Source organism: Myotis nattereri (genome assembly GCF_964212035.1).
Source record: "Myotis nattereri genome assembly, chromosome: 12".
Lineage (NCBI taxonomy): Eukaryota > Metazoa > Chordata > Mammalia > Chiroptera > Vespertilionidae > Myotis > Myotis nattereri.
The window spans coordinates 74,750,360-74,768,673 of record NC_138087.1 but is presented as its reverse complement, the minus strand read 5'-3'; the positions used below and the strand labels follow the sequence as shown (position 1 = coordinate 74,768,673).

At 54.9% G+C, this 18,314-nt stretch overlaps 1 protein-coding gene across 1 annotated transcript in view; it reads right to left on the bottom strand.

Moving 5' to 3' along the window:
- The window catches only part of NEK6 (NIMA related kinase 6), a 68,208-nt gene extending 59,522 nt beyond the window's left edge, over positions 1–8,686 (bottom strand). Inside the window, exon 1 of the mRNA XM_081104152.1 lies at positions 8,562–8,686. The gene's annotated coding sequence lies outside the window, so the exon portion shown is untranslated. The remainder of the gene's footprint in view (positions 1–8,561) is intronic.
- Positions 8,687–18,314: the final 9,628 nt, after the last annotated feature.

Genomic DNA, 18,314 nt, shown 5'->3' with positions numbered 1-18,314 from the left:
TAGGAAAGGAAGTGTGCTTGACAGAAAATGTAACTTTAAGACAAGGCACTTGCCCATTCCAACCCAAAGCCCCTCCTATTCAGACACTCAGGAGCAGCCTGGGAAGAGAGGGGGCAAAGGAGGGAGACCCTGTGACGCTGGGAGGTACGAGCCCTTCTGGACTTACGCTCTTCCTACTTAGAATACTTGGCGGGTGAGCCTTTCTCTGAGAAACCTTCTCTGCACAGAGGAGTCTGACAGGCACCACTCAGCCCTTCACTGCCCCTGGGAGGGGCCCGGTTTGCTCACAGATTCAGGAACTTCATGTAAACATTCTCCGAGCATCCGGCCACTTAGCACCTTCCACCGTGAGCCAGGCACGGTGCTGGGCCCCAAGGACACAGCTGTGGTTCACAGACCAGGTCTTACCCTCGTGGAGTTCAGGTTCTAGTCTGGGAGGCAGATAACACACATAGGATGTCAGGGAAGGGGAAGGGCCCTGAAGGAAAATGAAGCCGGGCCAGGGAATGGGGGCTGGGGGGGAGGGGCTCGTTCGGATAGGGTGGGTCTGGTGGGGTCCCCTTGGAGAAGTGACTGTTGTAGTGTCCTGAATGAAGGCTAGGAGCAGGTCATGGGAATGTGGGGGAAGGATTTCAGGAAGGAGGGACAGCAAGTGCCAAGGCCCTGGGGTGAGCGCATGCTTGGCATTGTGAGGGAAAGTAAGGGGGCTCCCTGGCTGGAGCAGCGTAAAGCCACAGAAGGTGCAGGGACCCCACTGCTCTTGCAATAAAGACCAAATCTCGCCCAGGTCTGGTCAGACTTCAGCAGCCTTCTAGTCCACCTTATGCCTCTGTTTCTGTGGCTGACCCCCCCTTCCCCCGAGCCTTCTCTTAGATAAGACAAATGCTCTGTGCTCTTAGCATGATAAGTCGTCACAGGCTGTTCCCTCCAGCTGCCCAGGAGGCCCCCTCCAGGCCCTGGGCCTGGCCACAGACTCACAGACCACGTAACAGGCACATCAGATGGCAGCTTCTGCCCTCCGACTCTTTAGACCCAACCCCCACATGAGGGTTCCTCCCAGCACTCATGCTAATGATATCGAAGCACCATATATCCTGGATTCTGTGTCTTTGTCCCATAAAATGGGCATACTGGTACTTACGTCATAGGATGGCTGGGAGGGTGAAGGAGTCCATGAGAGGGTTATAGAATAGAATGTACCACGTGGTAAGTGCTCATACAAAGGACCTATTGACGGGCTCAAAGGCTGAGGAAGTGGCAGGAGGTCCCTGGCTTCACACTGTTCGGGGTCTGCCCACGGCCTGGGCCCCTGTCCTGCTCCCAGCACCCCATCCCACAGCCCCACACACCCACTCACTCTGCGGTCTTCCTGCCCTTCACCCCTGCCCTCTCGGGTCTCCAGGCCTCAGGTCTCTGGCTCAGCTGCCCCTCCTTCCCGGCCGTCCTCCCACTTCCCCAGAGAGTGAGTCCCCAAAGATGCTTACTGCAAATTACCTACAAGGGAGTCGTGACACTCGTGTCCCCACCAGCTGGTGGCGGGTCCAGAGGGGGGTTGTTAGAGGGTCTCTGGGCCAGCTCCCAGCACCATGCCTGACCCAGAATGTTGGGACGTGTTTCTTGAATGAATGAGTGAACGGACAGCCACATACCAGCCAGCGTGGGCGTGTCTATGAACAAAACGGAGTCCACTGGACCGGCACAGCACTGAGTGGTCTGTGCTTCTGCAACGAGTTCTCAGCCACAGCCCGGGCCCAGGCGCCACCACCAGGGCCTGGGCTGAAGGCTGCAGCGTGGTCTGGCTGAGCCACGGGGCAGCCACAGACGCCACGGAGACCTCAGGCTGGGACAGTCCCTCAGGGCCCCAGTCTCCCGCTCTGGAAAGGGAGAGGCTTTCATGCTTTTGATGTTTAAGCACCAGAACCTTTCCTTATACCAGCCCGCCCCCCGCCCCCCATAACATAACATTAACCATTTTAAAGTGAACAATTCGTGCCATTGAGCACATTCACAAAGGTGTGCAGCCGCCACCTCTACCGAGCTCTGAAACATTCCCGTCGCCCCGAGAGGAGTCCCTGTGCCCGCCATGAAGCAGCGGCTCCCCTCCCCCAGCCCGAGATTTGCTCTCTGTCTCTAAACTTATGGATTCTGGATATTTCCTATAAGAACCTTTTCTTTAAAAGACTCTTGTGCAAAACCTCCTCACGTAAAACGTGATGGGAGGAGCGCTGTGGCTGAAGGCAGGTGTGGGTCCCCCGCACCCCGCATCCTGGAACTCACGCCCCTCATTCATCGTGGCTTTTCAGGGAAGTCTATCCCAGGCCCTTTCCTTTCAGAATTCTAACCCTAAAGTTGGAGTTCTAAGGCAAGTCACCCCAAACGGTATCTGAGAATCGAGGGCCTCGAGCCTGATGTTACGGACCCACTTTCCGGATGAGGAAGTACAGGCGGTGCCAGGGGGTGACCAGCAGGCGCCGGACTGAAAGATCTCCCGAGCCTGCTGGTGCTCCCCCCTCACCGCATACACCACGTGGGCAAATGCCCGCAGAAGCCGCCTCAGGAGAGGCAGCCATTCCCTGGGGACGAGGATCTCGCCTCTCCCTCAGGAAAGAATGTCAGCCTGAGGGAGTCCCACATGGCTTAGTCCGTGCCAAACCCGCATGGCCTCCCTCCGGCGAGGAGAGGGCCGCTAGCTCACTTCTGACCGAGAGCCGCCTGCCCCGCCTCGGGTCTCTGACAGCCGCTGCTGTCAGCACAGACCTCCGATGGAGCTGGCGCCGTGTAAACAGCCAACGTGACACCTGCCTTGCTTCATAACGCGCTGTGGCCGGGCGGCGCTGGGAGCCTCCCGAGACCCTCCAACTCCAAGAGGTCGCACCACAACGAGGTGTCAGGCTCACGGTGTCGCCTGGCAGGGGAAGGGTGGAGAGGAACGAGAAATACTGATTTCTAAACGTTTTCCAGAGGTGCGCAGGGCCACCTGACATTTAGATTTTGCTTCTTTCCAAACTGCTGCTGTCCCCACCCCGTCCGTTTTGAGGGTCACTGATCATGGAAAGTACTTCAGTTGACACCCCCTTCTGCCTCGTTCAGGGCCTCGCTGTGCAGGGGCACTGAGCTGACACGGACAAAGAGAGGACCGTGCGGCCCTGGGCGGGTCCTCAGTAATGAAACGCTTTCTATGGTGTCTCCCGTAAACACGGGGCCGTGGGCGGCAGGCACGGACGAGGTGCTCCCCACGTGCTGAGCGTTGTCCATGCGTCGCTTCACGTGGCTCTCCCCGCAGAGGTGAACGGCTGGCTCCCGAGTGGTGCCAAGGCTCACGTTCTTTTTTTTTGGTTTGTTTAAATATATTTTATTGATTTTTTTACAGAGAGGAAGGGAGAGGGATAGAGAGCCAGAAACATCGATGAGAGAGAAACACCCATCAGCTGCTTTCCGCACACCCCCAACTGGGGATTTGCCCGCAACCAAGGTACACGCCCCTGACCGGAATCGGACCTGGGACCCTTCAGTCCGCAGGCCGACGCGCTATCCACTGAGCCAAACCGGCTGGGGAAGGCAGCAAGGCTCACGCTCTTCACTGTGACTGTGGGCGAGGGCCCCCCCCTCGCCGGGGCCTCCGTTTCCGTTCTCTTCTCTGGGTTGTGAGCCAACTGAATGCCTCACCTGCAGCTTGAACCGATCAGAGTTGAAGGTCGTTTGTAAAGTAATTCCAGTTTCAAAGATGCTGGGGACGCAAGGAACAGAGCGGGCAGGCGCTGGGGGTAAATTCGAACTCTGCCGCACACCTGCAGGGAGAACGGGTCTGAGGGACTCCACCCCGTAGCCGAGGCTCAGGAAGTTCTCGGTAAATGGCCCCCCATGCGCTAGGGTCAAGCGCCGCCCCCTCCCCCGGACCAGTTTTGAAGTGTGAAGGTTAAACAACTCCAGGAAAATGCAGGCTCTGAGTGGCGGCTTCCCTCCCCCTTCCCCGGTCCGAATTCCTTCACACTCTGTGGATTTCCTACATAAAGCCCCTTTTTCTTTTCTATGAGGTCACCGCCACGCAGATGTCTAAGAGAAAGAAAGAATGGCTCCATGCGGATCAAGGCCGTTGGAACTGAATGCATTTCAGATCTGGCTGCGCCACCTCCTTTCAGTTCCCTGGGCCCCTCACTCGCCCCCCCCCCCCAGACGGAGCCCCCCCATCCCCACCCCACGGCGGGTTTGGAGGGGTGCGGTGATCCTGCCAGTGGATGCCAAGGAGCCTGGCTAGAAGACCGGTCCTTTGCCACCAGACCACCCGAGAGGTTGTCTGTGGAAAAATCCAGAATTGGAGACAGCGGCAGAGGCTGTGTGTGGGGGTCTGTTTCCACACAAGCAAGTCCTGTTCGAGGGACAGATGTCAAAATGCTCGTTCAAGTTCCCAACTTAAACATCACAGGAAATTACACCATCAACCGGTCTGCCCTAATGTTAGCTCCTGTCTGGGAGTCGGGCCTGAGAAGCCTGCCGGTCTAATTCGGTTTCAGCCAAAGGAAGGGACTGTGTGTATGTCGCCAGCTCCAAGAGGAAGGAGTGAAGCCACTGGCCTGCTTATTTTCTTTTTAAACTAACATTTTCCCCAAAAACCTACCTTGTCACAACCCAAGAGTGAGAAATGAGAAGATAGCCAAATACCAAAACGCCACTGAGGGTCCCCAGCCAAGCCTGGCTGTCCGCTCACATCAGAGCAATTTCACAGACACTCGCAGGGCGCCCGGACCACCCCCAACGACTGCTGCACCCCAGCAGCCCTCCAGGCCCCCTGAGCCCCACGGCCTGGCGCCCTCTGCGGTGATGGCCAAGGGGAGGGCCGTGGCATGTGCACGCTGCTTCCTAAGAATGACGTCAGGGAAAAAAGAAGATAAAAATGTAGAAACAAGGACTATTTTTACCTCTCCAAATCACAGGCCAGACGGGAGAGAAATCCATCAATGCCAGAAACGTGGCTGAGCCTTCGCTCAAGATCTATTATTTCACACCTTAAATTAACGCATCTCAAAGCAATTTGCAAATGTTCATCAACTTGCAGGAAGAACGGGGAAGGGAGAGAAATGCCTTTTTCTTTCATCACCGGACGACACTCACAGGGGCACCCCCCCGCCCCCCCCAACCGCACAGGTCCTCACGCGCCACCTTCCTCGCAAGTACCGTGTCGTATAAACCCAGAAGCAAAGGGAAATGAAGGCGGAAAAGAGACGGGCACGGGGCTGAAATGGCAAGGGACAAGGAGCCGTTCAGAGCTGAGATCGGGCCCCTGGGAGGCGAGGCTCCGCCATCAGGGGTCGGCAGGCTGGGCTCTTCCGGAGGGCAGTGTCCCAGCTTGCTTCTTTCCCACAGGAGCCTGGAGGTGCCAACCTGTATTTAATCTCGCATGACTCACCAGGGTCCTCCATTCTCCACCCTGTAACTCCCTCTCTGGGTCTGACCGGAGAAGAGGAAGGGAATGGTCTTCTCTTTCTGACAATTGTTTTGACACTTCCCTTCTGAAAGCAATCTCTGGCGCTTAGAGAGGAAAGAGAAATGTGAACGAACTATAGCCCTTCCTATCTGACAGCTCTGGCCCTGGGCGCTGGTCACCTACCCCAGAGAGGCCACGGGGGACAAGGACGGACGGCGGCCTTCAGAAAGACCTCTCTGAGGACAGCTGGGCAGGAACCTGGCATGACTTAATCACTTGTGTTTTGTTTTTGTTTTTGTTTTTTTTTTTCCCAGTAGAAAAGCAGGACAAAGGCAGACAGACCTGGGTGAAGGTTATGAACTTCAACTCTGGAACCAGAGACGTGGATCCTGACTTTGCCATTTGCCAGTTTATGACCCTGCCCACGTTACCTAACCTCCCGTGTCTTCATCTTCCCCTCCAAGATCAGGATAACAATCCTGGACCTTCGCCCTGGGCCAGACACTGGACACAGCGACTGTCACTTTCCAGGTTCAGCGGGAAGAAGACTATGGGCTCTGCTCAGCCAAGATGGGTTCAAATCCAGGGTCAACCAACCGCACATGAGCACATGACCTTCAGCACGTCGTTTAATCTATGTGTGCCCCAGGCTCCCCATCTGTAGAATGGGCATCCTCATCGTCCCCATCTCACAGTGATGGTGAGTCGATTGGGTGAAATAAGGTACTAACAGGACCCTGGCTGGCAACCGGTATGCGCTCAATAAACCAACAGAGGCCATTAGTTGTAGCGCGACTTTCATAATATCATGTACAACATTTCATCTCTCTGAGCGTCGGTTTTCTCACCTGTAGAATGGAGCTAATAACCACCTTGCTCACGGTGAAAATCAAATGAGGGGATGTGTGTAAGGGCTCTCAGCACCCAGTCTGTGCCCCTTTGCAAGGCAAATGTCACACTCCTGATGCTGGAGAAAGGATCGGTGGGAAGTCAGACAGGTGGCAGGATTCTGGTCCTACCTCCTCTTAGTGGTCCCAGGACACGGCTCGACCTCTCTGGGCCTCAGTTTCCTTGTGCAGATAAAACCAAAATCTGCAGCATGGCTATTGGGAGGGTTACGGGCACGCAGCGGGTGCCCCATACATGTCACTTCCCTCCCCTTTCCCCTGCTCCTTCCTTGCTCAGGGCCACCAAAAGTGCCACTGGGCAAAGCCAGGGGCACCTTTTCTTGAAACCTGAACAGCCCTGAACCCAGACCAGCCCAGGCTTAAGTCTGAGACGTTAGTTTGCGGAGATAGAAACTACTTTGTAGTCATTTTCGAAGCAGACAGGACGGCAGGGGCTGACAAACCACAGGGACCATTTTAAATCCTGGGCCTTTCTTCTGGGAAGTTAGGCAAGAACCTTCCCAAATGTTTGCCCGTGGGGCTCTCTGCCAGGGAGTGACTCATCCACAGCTCCCACAGGCATATTTTATTTGGGGGTGGGGGATGGAGGGAGGGCCCGGCCTTGATGGGGGAAGGGGAGGCAGCACTGCCAGCAAACCCGGAGGTGTTTGTTTTTTTCTTTCTTTCTGCATTTTTTAAGAAAAGAAAAAGAATGTGGGTCCTTTTTGTTTCCTTCCAGGTTTTGTTTGCTGAAAGAAGACGTCCAAAGTTCACTCGGTGAGCTGCTGAGTGGGGAGCAGGCACTTCCAGCCGCTCCGCATCCCTTTCAATGAAATTCTTCTTCCATGAACGCCATGGTTTTCAAATGTGCCTCGAGGTTCCCCCGCACATACAGCCAGCGCCGCAGACGACATTTTCCCTCAGAAAGGCAGGCTGAACTTCGACAATTCAGAGAAACTAGGGGGCTCCAGAGCTTCTAAAGTTTGCCTTAAAGCAATTAAGACTTTCGACTGGAGAGATTTTCCACATGCATAAAGCACAAAAGAACTGTCAGTCAAAACTGCGGGGACAGAGCCGGGAAGGCCGTGTCCCAAGCCTGCTGGGGTCGATTTGTTAGTGTCTTGGGGGCTCTGGGAGGCCCGGGCTGGATACAAACAAACCAGAGGCGTAGCTTTCTATTTAGCAAGGTAGGCAGAGAGCCGCCAAGACCCAGTGTCTGGGGACCCCTGGTCTCCCCTCGGCCAGCCTTGCTCCGACCCCCCCCCCCAGCCCCCACCAGGCCTAGGGAAAAGGTTAAAATTAGCCAGGGTCGGAGAGGGACAAGAACAAAGCTAGGGGACCCAGCAGGCTACCTAGGAAAGAACTGGACACAGGTCCCCCAGTGTCCGGCCCACCACAGGCCGGCCGTCTGCTCCTCCTGGAGTCCCTGAGGGTCCGGCCAGTGACCCTGCCAAGGCTTGGCTCTGAGGCCGCCCCTCTGCCAAACCCAGCCAGGCTCTGTGGGTCTGACCTCTGGCCCCCTCATCACCAAACAAGGCCTGGCACCAACTGGGTGACCACGCCAGGCCTGCTTCTTTCCATGGGCTGGCTCCCTGGCATTGGGACCAGGCGGGCACATCACACAGCAGTCCTGGTGGGCGCGCACGGGGACCCTCAGCCTTCCTAACAAACATTTTTGCACACTCCTGTACACTAATTACACACTCCCATCCACAATGAACACTTTCGTTCTCAGAGGCGCATGAACACCCGCACCAATCACTTGCGAACGGTCACACATGTGTACTCCCTGAACCCACACACACTCGGTCACAAAAGTGAGATCTTAGCTGAAGCGCTTGGCACGTAGTGAACACTCAGGAAATGGATCAATGGGAGCCATGTCCATACCCGTGTCCCCCCCCCCCCCCCATGCACCCCAAACCACACAAGCCAGGCACTCCGCTGTGCACACGCACCAACTCTGCCCGAGGCACCAACACACACCCCTGCGAACACAGCCCGGGGGGCAGACCGACACGCACGGCCGGACGCACGGCCGCGGACACGCTACACTCAGCCTCACGCGCTCACACGTGCCCCGACCTCACCCGCGCACACCCGCCGGCTCTCCCCCGCGGAGCCTGGGGCGCGCGCCGCGCGGGCACGCGGACCGCCCTCGGCCCCAGTGGGGGTGACGGTCCGCGGCCCGGCCCCCGCCCCTGCCCCGGCCGAGGGCCCATCCGGCTGGGTCCCGGCCTCAGGCCACTCACCGGCGCGGCGGGCTCAGCTGCCGGCGGAGGACCGCGCGGGGCGGGCCGGAGCCGTGGGTCCGACAGGAGTTGGCGGCGCCGCGGCCACACGCTCGGCCGCCCGCTGTTCCGCCGCCGCCGCCAGTGCGGGCCGCGCGCGCGCTCCCGCCCCTCCCCGCCGCGGGGCCGCGCCGCCCCCTGCGCTCGTGCGCGCGCGCCACGCAGGCTCGGGGGGCGCCGGGGCGGCTGCCTCGCCACGCTGGGTCCCTCCAGGCTCCCAAGAACTTTGGAGGGCCGGGGACTCGCTCAGCCCAGCCACCCCTCCCCATTTCAAAGATAGGGTAACTGAGGCCCGAACTCACGCGGCGAGTCCCGCCGGCATCTCCCCTTCTTCTGGGGCTCTGGACACCGGGGGCTAGGTCTGCAGGGGCCCGCCCATGGACACCTCCCTGGCCTCCTTGGGCACCCCTCACCTAACTGCTCCCATGACAGCCCTGGGATTACGGAAACTGGCCAATCAACAAGCGTTTATTTTGTGCCTGCTGAATGCGGGGCTCTGCTCCCTACCCACCAAGTGCCAGCATCTCCTCGTCTGGAGTTACCCACTTCCTGTGGACCCCAAGACCAGTCAGAGTCAATGAGCAGACGTTTCTGGAAGAAGGAAGACCCCACTAATCAATGTTTAACACCCCCGATAAGGAGACAGTCTCCGCGGGGGGCCAAAGCCACAGCTCAGTTCCCAGCTTCACTTCCTCAGGTGACCCCTCCCCCCACAGAAGGGGCAGCTCCTGGCTGAACGGTTCCTGTTTCCACACTTGCTGCTTCTCCATATGCAAAACTGTGCTGTGTCCCCCAGCAGGAAGGGAACCAGGATGCCAGCTGCCCAGTTTGAGCACAGGGGTGCTGGAAGCTGGTCCATCCTTGCTGCTTGATGCAGTCGCTGCAGGGAAGAAACATCTGCACAGCTTATGTTTCAAGGGACCTGGTGTATATGACATATGTTTGCTCCCCCTCTTAGCGCTATGTGTTTTAACCAGGACCACCTCCCCAAGAAAGGTTGTTTCCCCAGGTTAGGGGTTAACAGGACTAAGGAAGAGAATAAATCAGTAAATCCCCCTAGTGTTACAGAAATACCATGTACTACTTATGAAGAACTTGAACTAAGACTGTTGGCAATAAATTTGGGACTTGTTGGGGCTGCATCCCCACCAGGGAAAGCACCAAAGCTTATACCCCTGGAGACCCACAGACACAGGGCAGTCCCAGGGAAGGCAAACAGCGAGGCTGGGAGGACATAACCTTTACTGGGTAGGAGAATCTCCTTCAGTCACTTCCTTGTAGCCTATCAGTAGAGCAGTGACCTTGGAATAGCCCTTGTAATGGAACACAGAGATTAACCTAGACAAGATTAAAATCAACAGAACTAGATAGAGACAGGATTTTTGGCAAAGGTCAGATAAGAAACAAGGAATTATAGAACGTGACCCAAAACATACCATGATGTAATTATAGAGGCATGCTTATGGGATCAAATAGTATAAATACAGATGTAACAGGACAATAAAGAGAGAACCTCGCTATGATGATCACCTGAACGCTGCCTCCATGTCCTTCATTCTTCGCCGACTCCGTCCACACCTTTGGGAACCCCTGGACCTGCTGGGGCTGGGCCCCAGCACAGGGGGATGCCCACTGGGCCTCATTTGCCCAGTGAATGAACTAGCTTCAACTGGCTATGATCTGTAACAGTAATGCCACAAGCTGAGCACCCACTGTGTGCCAGACTCTGCCAGCCTTGTGGTGTTCGTCCCACAGCCATTCTATGAAGGAGGTATTATGTTACTTTTGTGCCCATTTTACAGATGGGGTAAATGAGGCTTAGAACTGAAACTTAGAAAGCAAATTCTCTTGCCCAAAGCCTCCCAGCTGGTAAGTTGTTGAGTTGGAAGCTGGACCACAGACTGTCTAATTCCAGTGCCTGAGACTAATCTAGAGTCTAAACAATTCCCCTCTCACGGGCAGCATAGCTCTGGGCTGCTGGTATGAGAAGGGGCAGACCAGGCAGCAGCAGGTCCAGAGGAGCCGGCCCAGTCCCAGCCCTTCCACTAGCCAACAGGGACAGAATGGATCATTCTGCAAATTGGTTAGCTGTTTAGTTGGGGATCTGTTTACAACCTCGCTTCACAACAAATATCAGATAGAGTGAAAAGTTAAATATAAAAGATAAATATTGCAAAAAATAACAGAAAGCTAACAGTATATAAAAAAAAATAACGAAGTATGTTGCAGTGTTACCAGCGGTCAGTGATATTGGCTATGTTTATGCAACAAACATTAGTTCATTCATTCATTCATTCTTCACCTGACATGTATGTCTGAGCACCTTCTACCAATCGGGTACTAGTCTAGGCACTGTGTCATGAACAAAATGTAGTACAACCTCTTGATGGGCTCCAATCTGGAGGCGGGGTTAGGGGGAGAAAAATATCTGGCATTCGAGATAATAAATTTGGGGAGAAAATAAAGCAGGGAAGGGGTAGTAGGTGCTGGGAGAAGGCCTCCCCAATGAGGCCCAGAGAGGTCAAGCAACATGCCCCAGGTCACACAGGCAGCCATAATCAGCAGAGACAGGTCTAGCTGCAGGCCAGCTGACGGCTGCTGCTGAGTGTCAGGGGAATAATGAACTCCTGACCACACCCCCTCCCACTTCCTTTTGGACTATAATTCAGAAACAGGTGTGGGTGGGGCATTTGCGGGAGACTGCTAGAGACTGGAGGGTTCAGCAGCAGCACGCGGGGGAGGAGGGGAGAAGCCATCTCCACCCATTTCCCTGGCCTTCTTCCTCCTCACCCCAGTTTCCTTTCCTCTGGCCAAGTCCCAGCTCCCGGTGACATGCTGGGGGAAAAGTCAGATTAAATTCTGCCCAGAGACTCTCCAAATCTTGCACTGCCCCCACTACCTTGGCGAGGGCAGGGGGTGGAGGGAAAAGGTTCCGTACAACCCCAGCCTCAATCGACTTTTGTTTTTAACTCAAAGGGATTTTCAGCAAGTCCCCAGATGAGTCACCATGAAGAGGTGCTTCGCAAAATGACTCCCAGAATTCGAATCGTGGCGCCCGACACTCTCCCTCCCACAGTGGCATTGGTGAATCTGGTCTGGGAGGAAGGCTCTCTCCGTCCATCCCTAGAGTTTCAGGATGAGGCCTGTGTCGGTTCATTATTTCTCTGCATCAGGGGAAGAGAAACCACTCTCGCGGGCGCCTTCTGCCTGCCCGGCTCAGTGAGACATTTCGTTCTCACACGTCCCTCGAGAGGGGGCATGCTTTCTGTTTTACAGATGAAGGAGCTGAAGTCAGAGACGTAAAGTGGTTTGAGCACAGCCAGGATTGGAACCCGGGTTTCCCCGAAGCCTGTTGTCAGTATTTGCGGGGGGAGGAGGGGGTTGAGCATGAAGTACCAGAATCCCACCATCTTCCTTGGAAGGTCCTCTGTCCCAAACAGGTCATGCTGCCACCTTCCCAATGTCGGGGAATTTTGGGGGGATAGACCTGGTTTGCCCAGGAAGCCTCTTTGGTCCTTGCCGTTTGGCCCTGGTTATTAAGAGCACCCCTTTTCACTCCCCACGCCTCTTGATTTGGATGATCAACTTCAGGATCACCCTGGTTGCTTACAGAGGTCATTGCATTGGGGGACTTGGATTTGACTTTATATCTGATGCAGAATGGGGGTCTCTCCTCTGCAGGGCCTTCTCCACATCCTGCCGTCTGGGTGCCGACTCGCCAGAGTCAGGGCTCCTCGGGAGCAACAAACCCAGGGGCGGGAAGTACTGCTTCCATCCCAGGCTGCCCTTCACTCCTGGTGACCCTGGGCCAGCTTCCCGACTGGCCAATGCGAGTGGGTCTCCAAAAGTCCTGTGGACCTTGACCTTCTAGGATTTCCCGTTGTCCAGTGCATGCTGGGAAACCAGCTGAGTGTTCTGGGAAAAGCAGGGGATGCAGGAAGCCAGTCCCTCCCATGCCATCCAATGGTTCGCTTTTTCAAACAGCAAACCCCCTTCTAGCTATTTTAATTTTTTAAATAATTCTTTAGTTTATTTTTTGAATAGATAATACTTGCCCACAACTCAAAATCCACACGGTGTGGAAGGGCAAAAGTAAAAAGTTTCCATCCCCGCCCTGGCTCGCGGCGACCTCCGTCTCTCCCCCGGCGGGAAGCAGGGTCGACAAGCACTCCCTGTCCCCGGAGGCTGGCGTGTGTGTGTGTGTGTGTGTGTGTGTGTGTGTGTCTATGCACATGTATGTGTGTGTTTTGTTTCTCTTATTTTTTTTGCAATTTGGAACACAAATTCTGGGCCCGTCAGATGCCTCCTTAGATCGTGTTGTAGACAAATCGGTTAACCTCTCCACGCATCAATGCTCTTCCTCACCTGTAAGCATTCTCACTGGGGACATTGACGCGCACATCACAGAGCTGGTGCCTGGCTCCCTGTCCGACCAAGACAATCTGTTCATTTATTTGGTCACCTGGTCAGTGATCGTTTCCTTTGACATGAGTAACAAGGTAGTCATTTCATCTATTGTCCAGCCCAAGACGCTTCTGCGAGTGAAAGGGGCCACTATTACCAATGATGCTGGGACAGCAGGTGCAACCCATTGACCATATTTCTCCCCCAGGTGTCCCCCTTGGCTTTGGTGGGGGGCAAGTGAGGGGCCCAAGGCCCCTTCCTGGGACTCCTGGAGCATGTGGCTAAGGCGAGGCTCCTCTGGGCCTGAGGCCTGCCTGAGGCCTCTCTGCACGCCCCATGGGGCTGGCTGCTCTCAGAGCAGGTGAAGGGAGGCAAGGGGCCCTCTGGATTTAGGGCCGATGGCGCCATCCATCTATGAACCCCAGATCCCAAATGTGAAGGAAGGCACTTGGTTGCTGGGTTTCCCAGTTCTGCCCCTGGTTTTCTGGGAATGGGTGTGGTTTTTCCAGGCATCATAACATGCCAGGCTCATCTTGGGGGTGAGGGGAGAAGGAACCAGATGGAGACTGGCAAACAGGGCTCGGAGCAGAGAGGAAGAGGGAGAGCAGGGAATCAGAGAAAGTCTGATTAGTTTTCTTTGAGAAGGCACTTGCCAGTACTAATACAATATTGAATGTCAACTGTAATGAAAAAATTTGTTTAAAAAATAAAAATAAAAAAAGAGAAGGGGTTTGCCAGGGTCTGGGCTCTGCCCCTCCCTGCCCCCAGGAGGGGCAATGAGAGGCTAACCCATCATGCAAAAGAAAATCCATTTTCCCTTATTCAATGATATTCTGAGGGACCTGCTTTTGGGGGACATAGGGATAGGGGTAGAAGAGCTCACCAGAGGAGAGGCAGTGAGTGGGGGGCTCCAGAACCCCCGAAGAAGGGGGCACGTGTGGGTGCTGCTTGATTCTACACCACAGGCAGAGTTGCTCAGGCAGCCCCTTGGCACAGGCGATATTCTGACCCCACACATTCCACCTAAAGCCATTTGCCAAATACCATACCCCATGCCCTGCAGTCAGCAGCCCTAGAATTGGCTTGGGCCCAGGGATGGCAGAAACCCAGCCTTGGGGCCAATCAGACCAGGTTCAAAGCCTTGAACAAGTCCCCTCACCAACCAGAGGCCCAGTTTTCTCGCTGGGAAATCAGAGGTGATAACATCTTCCTCACCAGGTTATGGTTAGAAGAGAGCAAGCCAGCACCAGCTGACCATAGTATTAATAGCAAGTGTTTATCAGCCTGAGAACCTGCACCTTGCGTGTTGCACATGTCATTTCACTCATCATCCCAACAAGCCTCTGTGGTGGGTGCCAGAGTTAGCTCCCTTGACAGATACCCATACAGCTGGGCATTTGCCTCAGTTTCCCTGCATGGCAGGAAGGCTCAGAGAGGGAAAGTGACCTGCCTATGGCCACGCAGCTGGGAAATAGTGAAGCTGAAAGTTATGCCAGATCTTCAGATACATTTAGCTGACACAGCTAGCCCCAGAGCCTCATCTGTAAAATAAGCATAATGATACTATGAGTCACTTCCTACTTCTGGCAAATCCTACATTATTGGCCTTTATAAAAAAAAAAAAAAGTCCCCGATTTGTGGTGTTTGCAAATTTCCATGGTGTAAAGTACTCCCACCATGGCTGATGTAAAGCTACCAACAACTACCTTGAAACTCCCAAATATTTAACAACCAGCTCTATTTAGCCATCGCCATCTCGCCTGCCAGTGCAAATCAGCTCTCGCACCCAGCTCACTACTCCCCGCTCTCCCCTCCCTATGCCCCGATTTCCGCGCTTTAAGATTGAGTTTTCCTTTGCTAGGGAAGAAGGAAGGCAGGACTGAGTACCTACTGTGTGCCAGGAACTATGCCGCTGCATCCAAACCAAGGACCTCCTTTAATCTTTACAGCAAGCCTTCAGTGACGGTGTTATGATCCCCATTTAACAGGTGAGAAAACTGGGGCACAAAAGAGTAGCAACCACTGGCCAAGGTCACCCGGAAAGTACATGGCAGAGTCAGGATTCAAACCCAGCCTGCCTGACTAGATTGCCACTGAAGGAGGCTGCATCTTCCAAGGTCTGGGTCTGACCCAGCAATTCATGGCCCCTTTCGGGCCTCAGTTTCCCCATATGGAAGGTGAAGGGATGGAAGTCACAATTTTAAGACGAATCCTTGGAGGGAAGAATTTCACATGTTTACCAGGGAGAGGTGTGCAGGAAGGGCATGCAACCGTACCTGGGACACATGTACTTGGGGGCCATGCAGTGCTGGGACCGACCTGGATTTGAACCCCAGGCCCTCCACTTCCTAGCTGTGTGACCCTGGGCTAGTAGCTTCACCTCTCTGGTTGTTTTGGTCTTGCTGGTAGTCTGCCCGGTTGTCTGGAAGTGAATGAGCAGCGAAGGGTCCCCAGTGTGGAAACCTTCGCACCAGATAGACCTGGCACAAGTCCCTCTACCCTTCCAAAGTACCATGGCTCCTCTCCTTCTCCAGCCCCCATCTCCCCAAGTGGATTTAGCAAAGGCCCGTGCTCTTTGCTCCCTGGTCTGGGATTCCAGAGCAGCTGAAAGAGGGAAAGGCCTGAGGTTTCTGTTTTCATCGAAGGCAGAAGCCAAGCCCCACCCCTGCTCCCCCACCCATCTGGGCCCACCTCCCTCAGCCCTGCACCGGCTGGTTGGTCTTCTCAGGTTTCTGAAAGCCTGTGTTCCCAGAGGAGGCATTAAGGATGGAGGAATGCAGGCCCGGGTGTGAGGGTTTGAGGGGGCTGTGCAGAGAAGCTGTCTGGGGGAGAGCCCCCCTCCACCCCGCCAGCTGCGTCCCAGCCCAGCCCCCACTGAGAGGAAGAGAAAGGAAGCGGAAAGGAAACGAATCCAGCTGCTCTCAGAGGAGTTCCTGAGCTCTAGGTTCAGATTCTTGTGTGGGGAGGGGTGTGGGGAGGGGGGGCGGGGCTCAGACCACGTGGAGAGGATGAAGGAATTGGTTAGTTTGGGGCCTTGAGACCATGGTGGACGGTGGACGGGGTCCGTGCAAGGGTGCCGGTTGGTGAACATGGAAGGGGCCGGATATTTACCGCGTAACTACTGCTTCTGAAACCTCCTTACCTGTATAACCCAGCTATAATTGGGCCTTCTTGCTCCCAACCCAAGACACACCTCAGCAGGGAGTCACATTCAAGAAAGAAATGAAGCCACTCACCAGCAAGCAAAAGCATGAAATTGAAAGAAAGAAAAAAAAAAGATCCAATCCAAATCCAACCCCCAAACTGCTGCAAAGTAAAGTAACTCCTGACAGAAGTTCTTCGGGCTGCTGGAGACGGTCGGCCGGCCTGCGGAAACCTCCTCGCGCCAGCTGCGCCGTTGCCCTCGCTCAGAGGCTGCCTCACATGGCGTCTGCTCGGTCTTTCCTGGCCTGTCTCGCTCTGATTTCTGCATCTCCTGCATCACCAGGGGGTCAGAGATTCCGCTTTCCTCAGGATGGCCCTGGCTTATGGCTGTTCATTACTAATCACACCCCGATTCGTGCCCAGACCTGTCTGGACAGAACAGTAAATGTGTGGCTCCCTCTTCGCTCTCCACTGAGCTCCCGTGGCAGCAAGGTTCTGCCAGGAAAAGACACCCTTGGAGGGCGAGGGAGGGAGCGGGACGGCTCCACTTCCGTTGTCTTGTCTGCAGTACCCCAGGGTTTTCGCCTTCTTTCTGTACAACGCTGACCTCGCCCATCTATGGATGAGGAAATGAAGGCCTGAACGTAACCAGTGCTCAGCGTCAAACATGTCGTACATCCCAAGGTGGAGACTCGAACTCAGCTCCACCTGAGTCCCCATCCCTCACGTTTCCCACGAGGCCAGTAGGGTGCCTGGCAGGAGAGGATCAGGGTGGCACTCCCTGAATTTGCAAGGGAGGAATCAACAGGCTCCTTCATGCTGTCTAGGGAGACCCTGAGGCCCAGAGGGGGGTTGTGCTTTACTCAAAATCACACAGCTTAAAAACGGTGGTACATCCACACAATGGAATACTACGCCACTATAAAAAAGGAAGAACTCTTACCATTTGCAACAGCATGGATGGAACTGGAGAGCATAATGCTAAGCAAAATAAGCCAGCCAGAGAAAGGTAAGTATCACATAATCTCACTCATATGTAAGATATAATGATCAACATAATTTGATGAACAAGAATAGATCCAGAGACAAATGGTAGGGAAGGGGGAGGTTAGAGAGCAACCAAAGGACTTGTATGCATGCATATTAGCATAACCAATGGACACAGACACTGGGGCAGTGGGGGCTTGCCTGGGGTGGGAATGGCTGGGGAGAGGTGTCAACTGGGGAAAAAGAAGACAAATGTAAAACTTTAGACAATAATAAAGTAAAAAATAGATCACACAGCACAGACGCGGCAGAGCCTGTGCTAGAACTAAGCTCCTAAGCAGACAGGAAGCCTGGGTGCCACCCAGGGGCCTGGAGAGAAAGCCAGGGAGCCTGGGTCCCCCGTGTCTCCACCTCCTTCTGTGTTGGTCCCACCCATGCAATGACTGTCTGCCTCAGTTTCCTTGTCCACTAGACTCTAGAGGCCTTGACCAAGTCTCTCCTCTTGGCCCATCCTTGCCAGACCTTCTCCCAAGAGCGAGGAGCCTGGACCCCTGCCCCGAGCCTCCCCACTGCCCCAGTAGATGCTGTGGGCCTGGGATGGGCATCGTGTTCAGACACTGGAGCCCTTATCCCTCTGCAGTGCCTGTTCACCGGAGTCACTGCCATGCCAGAAGCGTCCTAACCGTGTCACCGAAACTTAGTTTGAGGTTCAAGATCCTGTGTTCTCCACCTCGTCCCCTATACGCATCCTATGCCCCGGCCACACTGCTCTAAGCCAGGCTGCTCTAAGCACACCAGCCTTTTCTGCTGGTCAGGCCTTGGCTCATGCTGCTGACTCTGCCTTGAGTGCACTTCTCCCCACCTGCCTGAAGAACTCATATTCACCTGTCAGGCCCCAAAGCAAACGTCCCTTCTCAGGACATTCATAATCACACCGATGGGTCCTATACCTGCAGCTGGTATCCTTTCTGACTGATCAGTGACTGTGACCAGCAGGTGGTTAAATATTTAGATTCTCCCCCAGCCACTCCCCCTATGAAATCTTCCCTGACCCTAGGCAGGGTCCTCCTTCTGTCCCCTGGGGTCCCTCTGCTGCAGGCATACAGTGGGGTCCACTGCCTGCCTTGGTTCTGCCTCCTCCTGGACGGTGAGCTCCCAGAGGGCAGGGCCCAGGGCTGG